Source organism: Musa acuminata, chromosome BXJ1-8 (genome assembly GCF_036884655.1).
Source record: "Musa acuminata AAA Group cultivar baxijiao chromosome BXJ1-8, Cavendish_Baxijiao_AAA, whole genome shotgun sequence".
In the NCBI taxonomy this organism is placed as follows: domain Eukaryota; kingdom Viridiplantae; phylum Streptophyta; class Magnoliopsida; order Zingiberales; family Musaceae; genus Musa; species Musa acuminata.
Window position 1 is genome coordinate 39,314,579 of NC_088334.1, and position 15,473 is coordinate 39,330,051.

A 15,473-nucleotide genomic window follows, 5' to 3' on the forward strand; every position below is an offset into this window, starting at 1 on the left:
TCGGGGCTCCGGTCGTCGATGCGCCGTCCGCGACGTGCACAAAGGCGAGGGACGACGCACACAAAACGAGTGCGATCATACTAGCACTAAAGCACCGGATCCCATCAGAACTCCGAAGTTAAGCCTGCTTGGGCGAGAGTAGTACTAGGATGAGTGACCCCCTGGGAAGTCCTCGTGTTGCACTCCTTTTTGGGCCCCGAGCGGCCAAAAGACTTACTTAAAACTCTCTTTTAAGCTTTTCAATTTTTCTAGCATTCTGGCCAACAATAAATATGTCATTAACATATATATAGCAGGAGAATAATGAAATCATCATCTAAAAATTTCTTCATAAAACATACAATGACCAGACATGGTTCTAGAATGGGTGACCCCCTGGGAAGTCCTCGTGTTGCACTACTTTTTGCGCCCCGAGCGGCCAAAACCTCTCCCGTCGACCTCCGAGGCGATGGTTTTGGGCCTCGGAATTTGCCGTGACCGCTACGCAGTCAGTCTCGTGGGGCTCGGAGAGAGCTTTCCGGAATGGGGCCGCAATAGCGATTCCGAGTTCGTTCGAGAAAGTCCCGATGGTTTCGGCGCGCGCTTGCCGTGTCCGGTACGCGGTCGGCCTCGTGGGCATCGGAGGGATCCGACAATGGCGATTCCGAGATCGTTTGAGAGGTTTCGGGGCTCCGGTCGTCGATGCGCCGTCCGCGACGTGCACAAAGGCGAGGGACGACGCACAAAAAACCAGTGCGATCATACCAGCACCGGATCCCATCAGAACTCCGAAGTTAAGCGTGCTTGGGCGAGAGTAGTACTAGGATGGGTGACCCCCTGGGAAGTCCTCGTGTTGCACTCCTTTTTGGGCCCCGAGCGGCCAAAAGACTTACTTAAAACTCTCTTTTAAGCTTTTCAATTTTTCTAGCATTCTGGCCAACAATAAATATGTCATTAACATATATATAGCAGGAGAATAATGAAATCATCATCTAAAAATTTCTTCATAAAACATACAATGACCAGACATGGTTCTAGGATGGGTGACCCCTTGGGAAGTCCTCGTGTTGCACTCCTTTTTGCGCCCCGAGCGGCCAAAACCTCTCCTGTCGACCTCCGAGGCGATGGTTTGGGGCCTCGGAATTTGCCGTGACCGCTACGCAGTCAGTCTCGTGGGGCTCGGAGAGAGCTTTCCGGAATGGGGCCGCAATAGCGATTCCGAGTTCGTTCGAGAAAGTCCCGATGGTTTCGGCGCGCGCTTGCCGTGTCCGGTACGCGGTCGGCCTCGTGGGCATCGGAGGGATCCGACAATGGCGATTCCGAGATCGTTTGAGAGGTTTCGGGGCTCCGGTCGTCGATGCGCCGTCCGCGACGTGCACAAAGGCGAGGGACGACGCACAAAAAACGAGTGCGATCATACCAGCACCGGATCCCATCAGAACTCCGAAGTTAAGCGTGCTTGGGCGAGAGTAGTACTAGGATGGGTGACCCCCTGGGAAGTCCTCGTGTTGCACTCCTTTTTGGGCCCCGAGCGGCCAAAAGACTTACTTAAAACTCTCTTTTAAGCTTTTCAATTTTTCTAGCATTCTGGCCAACAATAAATATGTCATTAACATATATATAGCAGGAGAATAATGAAATCATCATCTAAAAATTTCTTCATAAAACATACAATGACCAGACATGGTTCTAGGATGGGTGACCCCTTGGGAAGTCCTCGTGTTGCACTCCTTTTTGCGCCCCGAGCGGCCAAAACCTCTCCTGTCGACCTCCGAGGCGATGGTTTGGGGCCTCGGAATTTGCCGTGACCGCTACGCAGTCAGTCTCGTGGGGCTCGGAGAGAGCTTTCCGGAATGGGGCCGCAATAGCGATTCCGAGTTCGTTCGAGAAAGTCCCGATGGTTTCGGCGCGCGCTTGCCGTGTCCGGTACGCGGTCGGCCTCGTGGGCATCGGAGGGATCCGACAATGGCGATTCCGAGATCGTTCGAGAGGTTTCGGGGCTCCGGTCGTCGATGCGCCGTCCGCGACGTGCACAAAGGCGAGGGACGACGCACACAAAACGAGTGCGATCATACCAGCACTAAAGCACCGGATCCCATCAGAACTCCGAAGTTAAGCCTGCTTGGGCGAGAGTAGTACTAGGATGGGTGACCCCCTGGGAAGTCCTAGTGTTGCACTCCTTTTTGCGCCCCGAGCGGCCAAAAGACTTACTTAAAACTCTCTTTTAAGCTTTTCAATTTTTCTAGCATTCTGGCCAACAATAAATATGTCATTAACATATATATAGCAGGAGAATAATGAAATCATCATCTAAAAATTTCTTCATAAAACATACAATGACCAGACATGGTTCTAGGATGGGTGACCCCCTGGGAAGTCCTCGTGTTGCACTACTTTTTGCGCCCCGAGCGGCCAAAACCTCTCCCGTCGACCTCCGAGGCGATGGTTTTGGGCCTCGGAATTTGCCGTGACCGCTACGCAGTCAGTCTCGTGGGGCTCGGAGAGAGCTTTCCGGAATGGGGCCGCAATAGCGATTCCGAGTTCGTTCGAGAAAGTCCCGTCGTCGATGCGCCGTCCGCGACGTGCACAAAGGCGAGGGACGACGCACACAAAAAGAGTGCGATCATATCTGCACTAAAGCACCGGATTCCATCAGAACTCCAAAGTTAAGCGTGCTTGTGCGAGAGTAGTACTAGGATGGGTGACCCCCTGGGAAGTCCTCGTGTTGCACTCCTTTTTGGGCCCCGAGCGGCCAAAAGACTTACTTAAAACTCTCTTTTAAGCTTTTCAATTTTTCTAGCATTCTGGCCAACAATAAATATGTCATTAACATATATATAGCAAGAGAATAATGAAATCATCATCTAAAAATTTCTTCATAAAACATACAATGACCAGACATGGTTCTAGAATGGCTGACCCCCTGGGAAGTCCTCGTGTTGCACTACTTTTTGCGCCCCGAGCGGCCAAAACCTCTCCCGTCGACCTCCGAGGCGATGGTTTGGGGCCTCGGAATTTGCCGTGACCGCTACGCAGTCAGTCTCGTGGGGCTCGGAGAGAGCTTTCCGGAATGGGGCCGCAATAGCGATTCCGAGTTCGTTCGAGAAAGTCCCGATGGTTTCGGCGCGCGCTTGCCGTGTCCGGTACGCGGTCGGCCTCGTGGGCATCGGAGGGATCCGACAATGGCGATTCCGAGATCGTTTGAGAGGTTTCGGGGCTCCGGTCGTCGATGCGCCGTCCGCGACGTGCACAAAGGCGAGGGACGACGCACAAAAAACGAGTGCGATCATACCAGCACCGGATCCCATCAGAACTCCGAAGTTAAGCGTGCTTGGGCGAGAGTAGTACTAGGATGGGTGACCCCCTGGGAAGTCCTCGTGTTGCACTCCTTTTTGGGCCCCGAGCGGCCAAAAGACTTACTTAAAACTCTCTTTTAAGCTTTTCAATTTTTCTAGCATTCTGGCCAACAATAAATATGTCATTAACATATATATAGCAGGAGAATAATGAAATCATCATCTAAAATTTTCTTCATAAAACATACAATGACCAGACATGGTTCTAGGATGGGTGACCCCTTGGGAAGTCCTCGTGTTGCACTCCTTTTTGCGCCCCGAGCGGCCAAAACCTCTCCTGTCGACCTCCGAGGCGATGGTTTGGGGCCTCGGAATTTGCCGTGACCGCTACGCAGTCAGTCTCGTGGGGCTCGGAGAGAGCTTTCCGGAATGGGGCCGCAATAGCGATTCCGAGTTCGTTCGAGAAAGTCCCGATGGTTTCGGCACGCGCTTGCCGTGTCCGGTACGCGGCCGGCCTCGTGGGCATCGGAGGGATCCGACAATGGCGATTCCGAGATCGTTCGAGAGGTTTCGGGGCTCCGGTCGTCGATGCGCCGTCCGCGACGTGCACAAAGGCGAGGGACGACGCACACAAAACGAGTGCGATCATACCAGCACTAAAGCACCGGATCCCATCAGAACTCCGAAGTTAAGCCTGCTTGGGCGAGAGTAGTACTAGGATGGGTGACCCCCTGGGAAGTCCTAGTGTTGCACTCCTTTTTGCGCCCCGAGCGGCCAAAAGAGTTACTTAAAACTCTCTTTTAAGCTTTTCAATTTTTCTAGCATTCTGGCCAACAATAAATATGTCATTAACATATATATAGCAGGAGAATAATGAAATCATCATCTAAAAATTTCTTCATAAAACATACAATGACCTGACATGGTTCTAGGTGTTGAATCTCGGATTTTGATGATGAAGTCAATTGTCATTTGTTGTCTAATCTATGTGTTGAGATAAGTGTGCAGGATTAACTACGATAAGAGTAAGACAAGCAGCAGGTGTTGCGCCGGAGTCAAGATCATGATCACGTTGGGAGTTCGAGAGTTCGACGGAAGTTCGGACGGTCGTCGGAGGTTCAGCGAGGACAGATCCGAGAAGTCCAGAAGCTTGCCAAGCGAAGCTCGTCAGAACTCGCCAAGTGGATCGTCGCAAAGTCCAGGAGTATGCCGGATGTCCGCAGAAGGATCACCGAGGGTTATCGGTTGATCGACGGAAGTTGGCCGGAAACTCGCCGGAAGAAGCGATTGACGCATCGGAGCAAAGCTGCAGAAGTTGTCTTAGAGTTAATCGTAGTTAGCATGATGATTAAGCATGAAAATGGGAGGTGATCCCATTAGCTTAATCTTGGGGCAATTGGGCCCCTGAAAAGATTCAAAGTGGGCCGAATGGAGTGAACCATTCAGACCCTGATTGCACCAGGAGGTGCAACCGCCCCAGCCAGGAGGTGCAACCGCCTGGGCTGTGGGGTTGGGAGGTGCAACCGCCCCAGCCAGGAGGTGCAACCGCCAGGGCTGCGAGGCTGGGAGGTGCAACCGCCCCAGCCGAGAGGTGCAACCGCCCAGAGCTCAGTCTACGAGCTAGACTGGGCGGTGCAACCTCCTCTGCCAAGAGGTAGCACCGCCAGAGCTCAAGTTTCGAGCTCTGCCAGGCGATGCAACCACCAAGCTCAGTCTTCGAGCTCTGGCAGAGAGGTGCATCAGCCTGAGCTCAGTCTCGAGCCCTGCCAGGTGATGCAATCACCGAGCTCAGTCTTCGAGCTCTGGCAGAGAGGTGCATCAGCCTGAGCTCAGTTTGGAGCTCTGCCAGGTGATGCAACCACCGAGCTCAGTTTAGAGCTCTGCCAGGTGATGCAATCACCAAGCTCAGTCTTCGAGCTCTGCCAGGTGATGCAATCACCGAGCTCAGTCTTCGAGCTCTGGCAGAGAGAAGCAATCGCCTGAGCTCAGTCTTCGAGCTCTGCCAGGCGGTGCCACCTCTCCAGTCAAGAGGTGCAACCGCCTGATCCCAGAATTCTGGGATTTGATCGATTTGATCGTTTTGAGCTCCAAATTTGAACTGGGTTGGGGCCTATAAATACCCCACCCATTCAGCACTGAAAAGATATAGATCCACACCGAATTCTTGATCTTTTCAGTGATTCTAAGAGCTCAAATTTGTGTAAAGTCCTAAAGTTCTCCTCCTTCTGTTCTTCAAGTCTTGAGTTGTAAAGAGAGGAGAGAAAGGATCTGTAAAGGTTGTCTCCTGAGCCTGTCAAAAGGAGAGAAACTGTAAAAGGGCAGTTAGCCTTCGCCCATTGAAGGAAGGCAGCTAGTTGACGTCGGCAACCTCGTCGGTGGAGGAAGCCAAAAGTGGAGTAGGTCAAGGCTGACCGAACCACTCTAAATCTCTGGTTTGCGTTTATTTTTGAGCACTTTATCATTACTGCAAACCTCCTCCATTACTACTGCTCTCTGCGCTTTCACGAACAAGTTCTAAGTGCTGTTCTTTCAGAATCTGCATTCAAACGTAAATCGTGTTTTCGTACGATCTTCACACTGCAGTTTACGCTTACATTCGGACTCCATTTATAACTGCAAATTGCTTTCTACGTAAAACGCTTTTCAAGGTTCAAAACTGCTTTTAAACGCAAAACTACATTTAGACGTAAATCTGAGTTTAGACGTAAATCTGCGTTTAGACGTAAAACTACGTTTAGACGTAAATCTGCGTTTTGACGTAAAACTGCGTTTGAACGTAAAACTGAGTTTAGACGCAAACTGCGCTTAGACGCAAACTGTGCTTAGACGCAAACTGCGCTTAGACGCAAACTGTGTTTAGACGCAAACTGCGCTTAGACGCAAAACTGCGCTTAGACGCAAACTGCACTGTGATTCTGCTTTTATATCGAAATCATTTTTTATCGGACGAACGCAGCTTTAGCTTTTAAATTGCTGTAAGATTTCCGCTGCACTAATTCACCCCCCCCCCTCTTAGTGCTCTCGATCCTAACAATTGGTATCAGAGCCCGGTTAACTCTCAAAAGGATTAAAACCCAAGAGAGATGGCTTACGCCGGAAACCAAGAGGGCCATTCTATTACACGTCCACCCATGTTTAATGGGACGGACTACACCTACTGGAAAACCCGAATGAGGATCTTTCTTATTTCTATGGATTTTGAATTATGGAATCTTGTCGAGAATGGTTTTTCAAAGTCTTCTCTTCCAATGATCGATTGGAATGATTTGGAGAAGAAGGCTTTCGCTCTAAATGCAAAGGCTATGAATGCCTTATTTTGTGCACTCGATAAAAACGAGTTTAACCGTGTTTCAACTTGTGAAACTGCATTTGATATTTGGCACACACTCGAAGTGACCCATGAGGGCACAAGTAGAGTAAAAGAGTCAAAAATCAATTTGCTGTTACACTCTTTCGAACTCTTTCGGATGAAACCGAGTGAAACCATTGGCGACATGTTTACCCGTTTCACGGATGTCGTCAACGGTTTAAAAGGACTCGGAAAGAGCTTTTCGGATTTTGAGCTTGTTAATAAGATACTAAGATCCCTTCCTAAGAGTTGGGATCCTAAAGTCACCGCTATTCAAGAGGCAAAAGATCTGCGAAATTTCCCTCTTGAAGAACTAATCGGGTCACTAATGACCTATGAAATGACTTGTAAAGCTCATGAAGAGCAAGAAGACATCCTTCCAAAGAACAGGAAGGATATGGCACTCAAAACGTCAGAATGCCACTTGAGAGAAAACTCAAGTGATGAGGACTGTGATGATGACTTGGCACTACTAACAAGAAAGTTTAAAAAGTTCTTTAAAAGAAACAAATTTAAGAATGATGCAAAAAATAAACTTGAACCCAAAAAGGACCAAGTGATCTGCTATGAATGCAAAAAGCCGGGACACTACAAAAGTGATTGTCCCCAAGTCAAGAAAAGAACAACAAAGAAGAAGGCGCTCCAAGCAACATGGGATGATTCGAGCGCATCTGAGGAAGAGGAGTCCAACACCGAGCAAGTTGCTCATTACGCCTTAATGGCCATCGAAGACGAGGTAACAAATTCAAAAGATGCTGATTTATCTTTCGATGAATTATTAAATGCTTTCAATGATTTATTTGACGAATGCAAGAGTATAAGTAGAAAATATAAATTGCTGAAAAAGATGCATGATAGTCTTACCTGTGAGTTTGATAAGTTAAAAGTCGAACATCATGATAGTTTAAATTCATGTATCAAATGTCATGATTTAGAAACTATGCAAAAAGAAAACCTGCTACTCAAGGACACCTTGAAGAAATTCGAGGTTGGTAGCAAGTCATTAAACATGATCCTTGCAAACAAGGGTCACATTCCCAAAAGAAGTGGGATTGGATTTGTGAGGAGTCCTCACCGAAATCCAACTACCTTTGTAAAAGGCCCCATCTTACATGTTCAACACCAAACCAAGTGCAACTTTTGTTGCAAATCTGGACACAAGACACATTGTTGTCCATTCAAGAAAATAAGTCCAAACAAATTAATTTGGGTTCCTAAGGGAACCATGATAAACTCTATGCAACATAATAGAAAATGTAGATCTATTTATGAGGCACCCAAAAGCAAATGGGTTCCTAAAGATCATCCCTTCCTATAAAAACATTAAAAGTCTAGGCCGGAGCAAGAAATAATATTCTGCTCCTTGACTCTCAATGGTCATAAACCAACAATCAAAAAGGAACTCGCAACGCTTAAGTAACAAGTGGAAGTTATCACAAATACGATACAATCAGAAACATATGATACCCCCCTGATTTTCAAAACTCGTTCATCTACGAATCAATTCTTGTAGAAACTAAATATGTCATGATCTTAAAAGGGATACCAAACAAACATACGTATGCACGTTAAAAGATCTATCTTACAAAGAGCTTCTTCCTTAAATAAAAACTCATACGAAATCATTAATTGGTTTGAAACTCTCCTCAAGGCAAAGGCTCCCTAATCAAATCATCTTAAGTGCTCACCTGCTGCAGGCGGTGGCACCTCTCCAGCTGGCGGTGGCACCTCCAGCTATCACAGGTTGCCAGAGGTTGCACCGCTCCAGCCAGAGGTGCAACCGCCAGCAGCTCTGCCCTTTAAAATCACGCTAGGGCCGGCTAAGGAACCGACCACAACTCACCCCCATTTTCTCCTCTACTCTTCCAAGTCTCCTCCATTCCCATTTCACTCCTCTAAGCCTTCCAAACACCTCCCATTTCGGAGCAAAACATCAAGAATCCTTCCTTCCCTTGAAGATTTCACAAAGGTACTCTCTAAGAAGCTCTTAAAATTCTGTTCTTCATTTACCTTAGCTCATCATCATCCCTCTAAACAGCAGTAGTAATGGGATCTAGAAGATCCTCAAGGGACAAGGGAAAGAGGAGAGTAGTAGAAGAGTTTGATCTCACTCTTTTTGATTCCAAAATCCATGCTGAAAAATTTCTCTCCTTCGAACTAAGAAGCATCAATAAGGGAAAATACGTAGATCTGAATGAACTAAGAGATGTAGAGACTATCCATTGGTTTGCAAACCTAAATCTACTTCCCATTTTGCAGATCAACGAACCCATTTATCCTAGACTAGTTAGATTGTTTTACAACAACATGCAAATAGATGATGAAGAAAGGATATCAACCTATCTCTTAGGACAACACATCTCAATCACTGATAGATTCATTTGTGATATGATAGGTATTCCCATGAAAAGCATAGGACTTTACTTTAAAGGATCATGGGATGAACAAACTATTGAAACATCCTACGTTGAAGCCTTAGGAACAATCCTTGCCAATCCTAACATAGAATCTATTCCTAAAAGTTGTGAACATCTATTGCCCTTTAACACTAAGATACTTCATCATATCATGACTAGTATAATTCTTCCTAAACAATACCATCATGATGAAGTGAGTCAATTGGAATTAGGAATTATGTACCTAATCATGAAAGGACGTGACATTTGTCTTGGCTATCTGATCCAACAAAACATGTTGGAATTATCTACGAAAGATATGATGCTCCCATATGGTGGAATAATTACTAGAATAATGAAAGCTTACGACATTCAAATACCACTAGAAGAAGAAGTAATGAAATCAGATAGATTCAGCATAATAAACAAAAATCTACTTCACCGACTAAGATGTCACTATAAAAACGGTAACTGGGTTAGAATGCCTAGAAGAACTGATCCCCCTCAGCCTGAACCTGAACCTGAACCAGAGTCGGAAACCCCAGTCTTTAGGAGTACCCACTCTCCTCCGATCTGTCCCTTTGAGGAAACATATCCGGTTGAGCAAACTCACACATCATCCATCGAAGATATCGGGATTCGGATGGACCGATTTGAACAAAGACAAGAACGGCTTGAACTTCAACAAGATCAAATCCTAACCGAGCTGCAGCAAATCCATCGACAATTTGACTCTTTACTTAGGCACTTTAATCTTCCACTTCATGAATAAGCTTGTATAAACATCTGATGTTGTAAACTCTTTATGTTATTCATGAAGGACTTTGTCTTTATGGTTACCTGATATGCTGTACATATAGTTATCTTTGTTTGTGTAAGCATATTTGCAAACATCTCTTGTTGTTTATCTCGGTTTTTACACTGAAACTAAAAAGGTTTAAAAGCCTATGCCTTGAAAAATATGAAGCAACATACCAATGTAAGTTGATAAGTCAGCAGTATGACATTGATATGGTTGCTAATATGATTGCTATCTTACCATGTGATGCAATGCTACACTTGCTGAAATAAAAATCTTGCTATGCAATATGATAGAATGCTGCACTTGAAATAATTGTGTTACTACATCAAAAGATTCAAACACATTGATATTAGACATCACTTTATACGAGATCATGTCTCTAATCAAGATGTAACCATAGAGTTCATTGATACTAAACATCAACTAGCTGACATTTTTACAAAACCCCTATGTGAAGAACAATTTGATTACATAAAAAGAGAATTAGGAATGTTGAATTGTCCGAATACTTTAACTAGTTAAAATTATTTTTCGGATGTTATTACTATTACATGCCTTGACAAACGCTTGATCAAATAACATGTTGCAAATTATGTGACAAATATTTTTAACCAGATGCATGTAAGAAGTTCATTTTTCGGTTTGTATACTAAAAATGGGATGTTCTTGTACACTCTTATGAAAACTCTTTGAAAAATGACTTTCCTCCGTCAAGCAAAAATAATAAAAAGATATATGTGTCATGACTTCCTTTATATGCTTGATAATGCTATCATGCTTTTTGTTGATGACAAAGGGGGAGAAACATATGAATTGATAAACACTATGTCATAGCTGAACTGCCATCATCATATCTATGTCATAGTTGCAAATACTTGAATGATGCTATAAACAATGTTATGCCATCCTTGCATCACCAAGAGATATGTGAACATGTGCTATAGTTTGCATCATATCTTGATTTGATATCCTATTTTGTGAAGTAAATGCAAACTTGCTAGAAAATCTCAAATGTGTGCATCATGTAAAAAGTCCTTCGTAGCTTTATATGTTTACATGATGAACAGTTACAAACACCATAATACAAACGTGATGATGAATGTCAAGCTTTGACATCATCCTTGAAGAGATACATCATGATAGGTATCATGATGGGAGTATTGATAAGTTTAACTGATCTAACTTATCAATACGTCACTTGAATTCTTAGTCTTGAATTCAAGGTTGACTTATCTCAACTATGGCATATAGACAGGGGGAGTTAAGGATAACTCCATTATCAATTGATTGTCATCATCAAAAAGGGGGAGATTGTTGAATCTCGGATTTTGATGATGAAGTCAATTGTCATTTGTTGTCTAATCTATGTGTTGAGATAAGTGTGCAGGATTAACTACGATAAGAGTAAGACAAGCAGCAGGTGTTGCGCCGGAGTCAAGATCATGATCACGTTGGGAGTTCGAGAGTTCGACGGAAGTTCGGACGGTCGTCGGAGGTTCAGCGAGGACAGATCCGAGAAGTCCAGAAGCTTGCCAAGCGAAGCTCGTCAGAACTCGCCAAGTGGATCGTCGCAAAGTCCAGGAGTATGCCGGATGTCCGCAGAAGGATCACCGAGGGTTATCGGTTGATCGACGGAAGTTGGCCGGAAACTCGCCGGAAGAAGCGATTGACGCATCGGAGCAAAGCTGCAGAAGTTGTCTTAGAGTTAATCGTAGTTAGCATGATGATTAAGCATGAAAATGGGAGGTGATCCCATTAGCTTAATCTTGGGGCAATTGGGCCCCTGAAAAGATTCAAAGTGGGCCGAATGGAGTGAACCATTCAGACCCTGATTGCACCAGGAGGTGCAACCGCCCCAGCCAGGAGGTGCAACCGCCTGGGCTGTGGGGTTGGGAGGTGCAACCGCCCCAGCCAGGAGGTGCAACCGCCAGGGCTGCGAGGCTGGGAGGTGCAACCGCCCCAGCCGAGAGGTGCAACCGCCCAGAGCTCAGTCTACGAGCTAGACTGGGCGGTGCAACCTCCTCTGCCAAGAGGTAGCACCGCCAGAGCTCAAGTTTCGAGCTCTGCCAGGCGATGCAACCACCAAGCTCAGTCTTCGAGCTCTGGCAGAGAGGTGCATCAGCCTGAGCTCAGTCTCGAGCCCTGCCAGGTGATGCAATCACCGAGCTCAGTCTTCGAGCTCTGGCAGAGAGGTGCATCAGCCTGAGCTCAGTTTGGAGCTCTGCCAGGTGATGCAACCACCGAGCTCAGTTTAGAGCTCTGCCAGGTGATGCAATCACCAAGCTCAGTCTTCGAGCTCTGCCAGGTGATGCAATCACCGAGCTCAGTCTTCGAGCTCTGGCAGAGAGAAGCAATCGCCTGAGCTCAGTCTTCGAGCTCTGCCAGGCGGTGCCACCTCTCCAGTCAAGAGGTGCAACCGCCTGATCCCAGAATTCTGGGATTTGATCGATTTGATCGTTTTGAGCTCCAAATTTGAACTGGGTTGGGGCCTATAAATACCCCACCCATTCAGCACTGAAAAGATATAGATCCACACCGAATTCTTGATCTTTTCAGTGATTCTAAGAGCTCAAATTTGTGTAAAGTCCTAAAGTTCTCCTCCTTCTGTTCTTCAAGTCTTGAGTTGTAAAGAGAGGAGAGAAAGGATCTGTAAAGGTTGTCTCCTGAGCCTGTCAAAAGGAGAGAAACTGTAAAAGGGCAGTTAGCCTTCGCCCATTGAAGGAAGGCAGCTAGTTGACGTCGGCAACCTCGTCGGTGGAGGAAGCCAAAAGTGGAGTAGGTCAAGGCTGACCGAACCACTCTAAATCTCTGGTTTGCGTTTATTTTTGAGCACTTTATCATTACTGCAAACCTCCTCCATTACTACTGCTCTCTGCGCTTTCACGAACAAGTTCTAAGTGCTGTTCTTTCAGAATCTGCATTCAAACGTAAATCGTGTTTTCGTACGATCTTCACACTGCAGTTTACGCTTACATTCGGACTCCATTTATAACTGCAAATTGCTTTCTACGTAAAACGCTTTTCAAGGTTCAAAACTGCTTTTAAACGCAAAACTACATTTAGACGTAAATCTGAGTTTAGACGTAAATCTGCGTTTAGACGTAAAACTACGTTTAGACGTAAATCTGCGTTTTGACGTAAAACTGCGTTTGAACGTAAAACTGAGTTTAGACGCAAACTGCGCTTAGACGCAAACTGTGCTTAGACGCAAACTGCGCTTAGACGCAAACTGTGTTTAGACGCAAACTGCGCTTAGACGCAAAACTGCGCTTAGACGCAAACTGCACTGTGATTCTGCTTTTATATCGAAATCATTTTTTATCGGACGAACGCAGCTTTAGCTTTTAAATTGCTGTAAGATTTCCGCTGCACTAATTCACCCCCCCCCCTCTTAGTGCTCTCGATCCTAACACTAGGATGGGTGACCCCCTGGGAAGTCCTCGTGTTGCACTACTTTTTGCGCCCCGAGCGGCCAAAACCTCTCCCGTCGACCTCCGAGGCGATGGTTTTGGGCCTCGGAATTTGCCGTGACCGCTACGCAGTCAGTCTCGTGGGGCTCGGAGAGAGCTATCCGGAATGGGGCCGCAATAGCGATTCCGAGTTCGTTCGAGAAAGTCCCGATGGTTTCGGCGCGCGCTTGCCGTGTCCGGTACGCGGTCGGCCTCGTGGGCATCGGAGGGATCCGACAATGGCGATTCCGAGATCGTTCGAGAGGTTTCGGGGCTCCGGTCGTCGATGCGCCGTCCGCGACGTGCACAAAGGCGAGGGACGACGCACACAAAACGAGTGCGATCATATCTGCACTAAAGCACCGGATCCCATCAGAACTCCAAAGTTAAGCGTGCTTGTGCGAGAGTAGTACTAGGATGGGTGACCCCCTTGGATGTCCTCGTGTCGCACTCCTTTTTGCGCCCCGAGCGGCCAAAAGACTTACTTAAAACTCTCTTTTAAGCTTTTCAATTTTTCCAGCATTATGGCCAACAATAAATATGTCATTAACATATATATAGCAGGAGAATAATGAAATCATCATCTAAAAATTTCTTCATAAAACATACAATGACCAGACATGGTTCTAGGATGGGTGACCCCCTGGGAAGTCCTCGTGTTGCACTACTTTTTGCGCCCCGAGCGGCCAAAACCTCTCCCGTCGACCTCCGAGGCGATGGTTTTGGGCCTCGGAATTTGCCGTGACCGCTACGCAGTCAGTCTCGTGGGGCTCGGAGAGAGCTTTCCGGAATGGGGCCGCAATAGCGATTCCGAGTTCGTTCGAGAAAGTCCCGTCGTCGATGCGCCGTCCGCGACGTGCACAAAGGCGAGGGACGACGCACACAAAAAGAGTGCGATCATATCTGCACTAAAGCACCGGATTCCATCAGAACTCCAAAGTTAAGCGTGCTTGTGCGAGAGTAGTACTAGGATGGGTGACCCCCTGGGAAGTCCTCGTGTTGCACTCCTTTTTGGGCCCCGAGCGGCCAAAAGACTTACTTAAAACTCTCTTTTAAGCTTTTCAATTTTTCTAGCATTCTGGCCAACAATAAATATGTCATTAACATATATATAGCAAGAGAATAATGAAATCATCATCTAAAAATTTCTTTATAAAACATACAATGACCAGACATGGTTCTAGAATGGCTGACCCCCTGGGAAGTCCTCGTGTTGCACTACTTTTTGCGCCCCGAGCGGCCAAAACCTCTCCCGTCGACCTCCGAGGCGATGGTTTGGGGCCTCGGAATTTGCCGTGACCGCTACGCAGTCAGTCTCGTGGGGCTCGGAGAGAGCTTTCCGGAATGGGGCCGCAATAGCGATTCCGAGTTCGTTCGAGAAAGTCCCGATGGTTTCGGCGCGCGCTTGCCGTGTCCGGTACGCGGTCGGCCTCGTGGGCATCGGAGGGATCCGACAATGGCGATTCCGAGATCGTTTGAGAGGTTTCGGGGCTCCGGTCGTCGATGCGCCGTCCGCGACGTGCACAAAGGCGAGGGACGACGCACAAAAAACGAGTGCGATCATACCAGCACCGGATCCCATCAGAACTCCGAAGTTAAGCGTGCTTGGGCGAGAGTAGTACTAGGATGGGTGACCCCCTGGGAAGTCCTCGTGTTGCACTCCTTTTTGGGCCCCGAGCGGCCAAAAGACTTACTTAAAACTCTCTTTTAAGCTTTTCAATTTTTCTAGCATTCTGGCCAACAATAAATATGTCATTAACATATATATAGCAGGAGAATAATGAAATCATCATCTAAAATTTTCTTCATAAAACATACAATGACCAGACATGGTTCTAGGATGGGTGACCCCTTGGGAAGTCCTCGTGTTGCACTCCTTTTTGCGCCCCGAGCGGCCAAAACCTCTCCTGTCGACCTCCGAGGCGATGGTTTGGGGCCTCGGAATTTGCCGTGACCGCTACGCAGTCAGTCTCGTGGGGCTCGGAGAGAGCTTTCCGGAATGGGGCCGCAATAGCGATTCCGAGTTCGTTCGAGAAAGTCCCGATGGTTTCGGCGCGCGCTTGCCGTGTCCGGTACGCGGCCGGCCTCGTGGGCATCGGAGGGATCCGACAATGGCGATTCCGAGATCGTTCGAGAGGTTTCGGGGCTCCGGTCGTCGATGCGCCGTCCGCGACGTGCACAAAGGCGAGGGACGACGCACAC

At 47.0% G+C, this 15,473-nt stretch overlaps 6 non-coding genes and 4 pseudogenes across 6 annotated transcripts; all 10 read left to right on the forward strand.

The window, feature by feature from the left end:
• The first annotated feature begins 67 nt into the window (after nt 1-67).
• On the forward strand, nt 68-186 carry LOC135590088 (5S ribosomal RNA). The gene has a single exon (XR_010477494.1). It is a non-coding gene; the product is annotated as a 5S ribosomal RNA (ribosomal RNA).
• A 544-nt stretch (nt 187-730) lies between these two features.
• Nucleotides 731-841, forward strand: LOC135591523 (5S ribosomal RNA; annotated as a pseudogene).
• A 544-nt stretch (nt 842-1,385) lies between these two features.
• Nucleotides 1,386-1,496, forward strand: LOC135591141 (5S ribosomal RNA; annotated as a pseudogene).
• A 544-nt stretch (nt 1,497-2,040) lies between these two features.
• LOC135589538 (5S ribosomal RNA) lies at nt 2,041-2,159 on the forward strand. Its single transcript, XR_010476945.1, has one exon. It is a non-coding gene; the product is annotated as a 5S ribosomal RNA (ribosomal RNA).
• Nucleotides 2,160-2,594: 435 nt separating this feature from the next.
• LOC135589890 (5S ribosomal RNA) lies at nt 2,595-2,713 on the forward strand. The gene has a single exon (XR_010477296.1). It is a non-coding gene; the product is annotated as a 5S ribosomal RNA (ribosomal RNA).
• Nucleotides 2,714-3,257: 544 nt separating this feature from the next.
• LOC135591142 (5S ribosomal RNA) lies at nt 3,258-3,368 on the forward strand (annotated as a pseudogene).
• Nucleotides 3,369-3,912: 544 nt separating this feature from the next.
• LOC135589539 (5S ribosomal RNA) lies at nt 3,913-4,031 on the forward strand. Its single transcript, XR_010476946.1, has one exon. It is a non-coding gene; the product is annotated as a 5S ribosomal RNA (ribosomal RNA).
• A 9,575-nt stretch (nt 4,032-13,606) lies between these two features.
• LOC135590470 (5S ribosomal RNA) lies at nt 13,607-13,725 on the forward strand. The gene has a single exon (XR_010477878.1). It is a non-coding gene; the product is annotated as a 5S ribosomal RNA (ribosomal RNA).
• A 435-nt stretch (nt 13,726-14,160) lies between these two features.
• On the forward strand, nt 14,161-14,279 carry LOC135589892 (5S ribosomal RNA). Its single transcript, XR_010477298.1, has one exon. It is a non-coding gene; the product is annotated as a 5S ribosomal RNA (ribosomal RNA).
• A 544-nt stretch (nt 14,280-14,823) lies between these two features.
• On the forward strand, nt 14,824-14,934 carry LOC135591143 (5S ribosomal RNA; annotated as a pseudogene).
• The last annotated feature ends 539 nt before the right edge of the window (nt 14,935-15,473 follow it).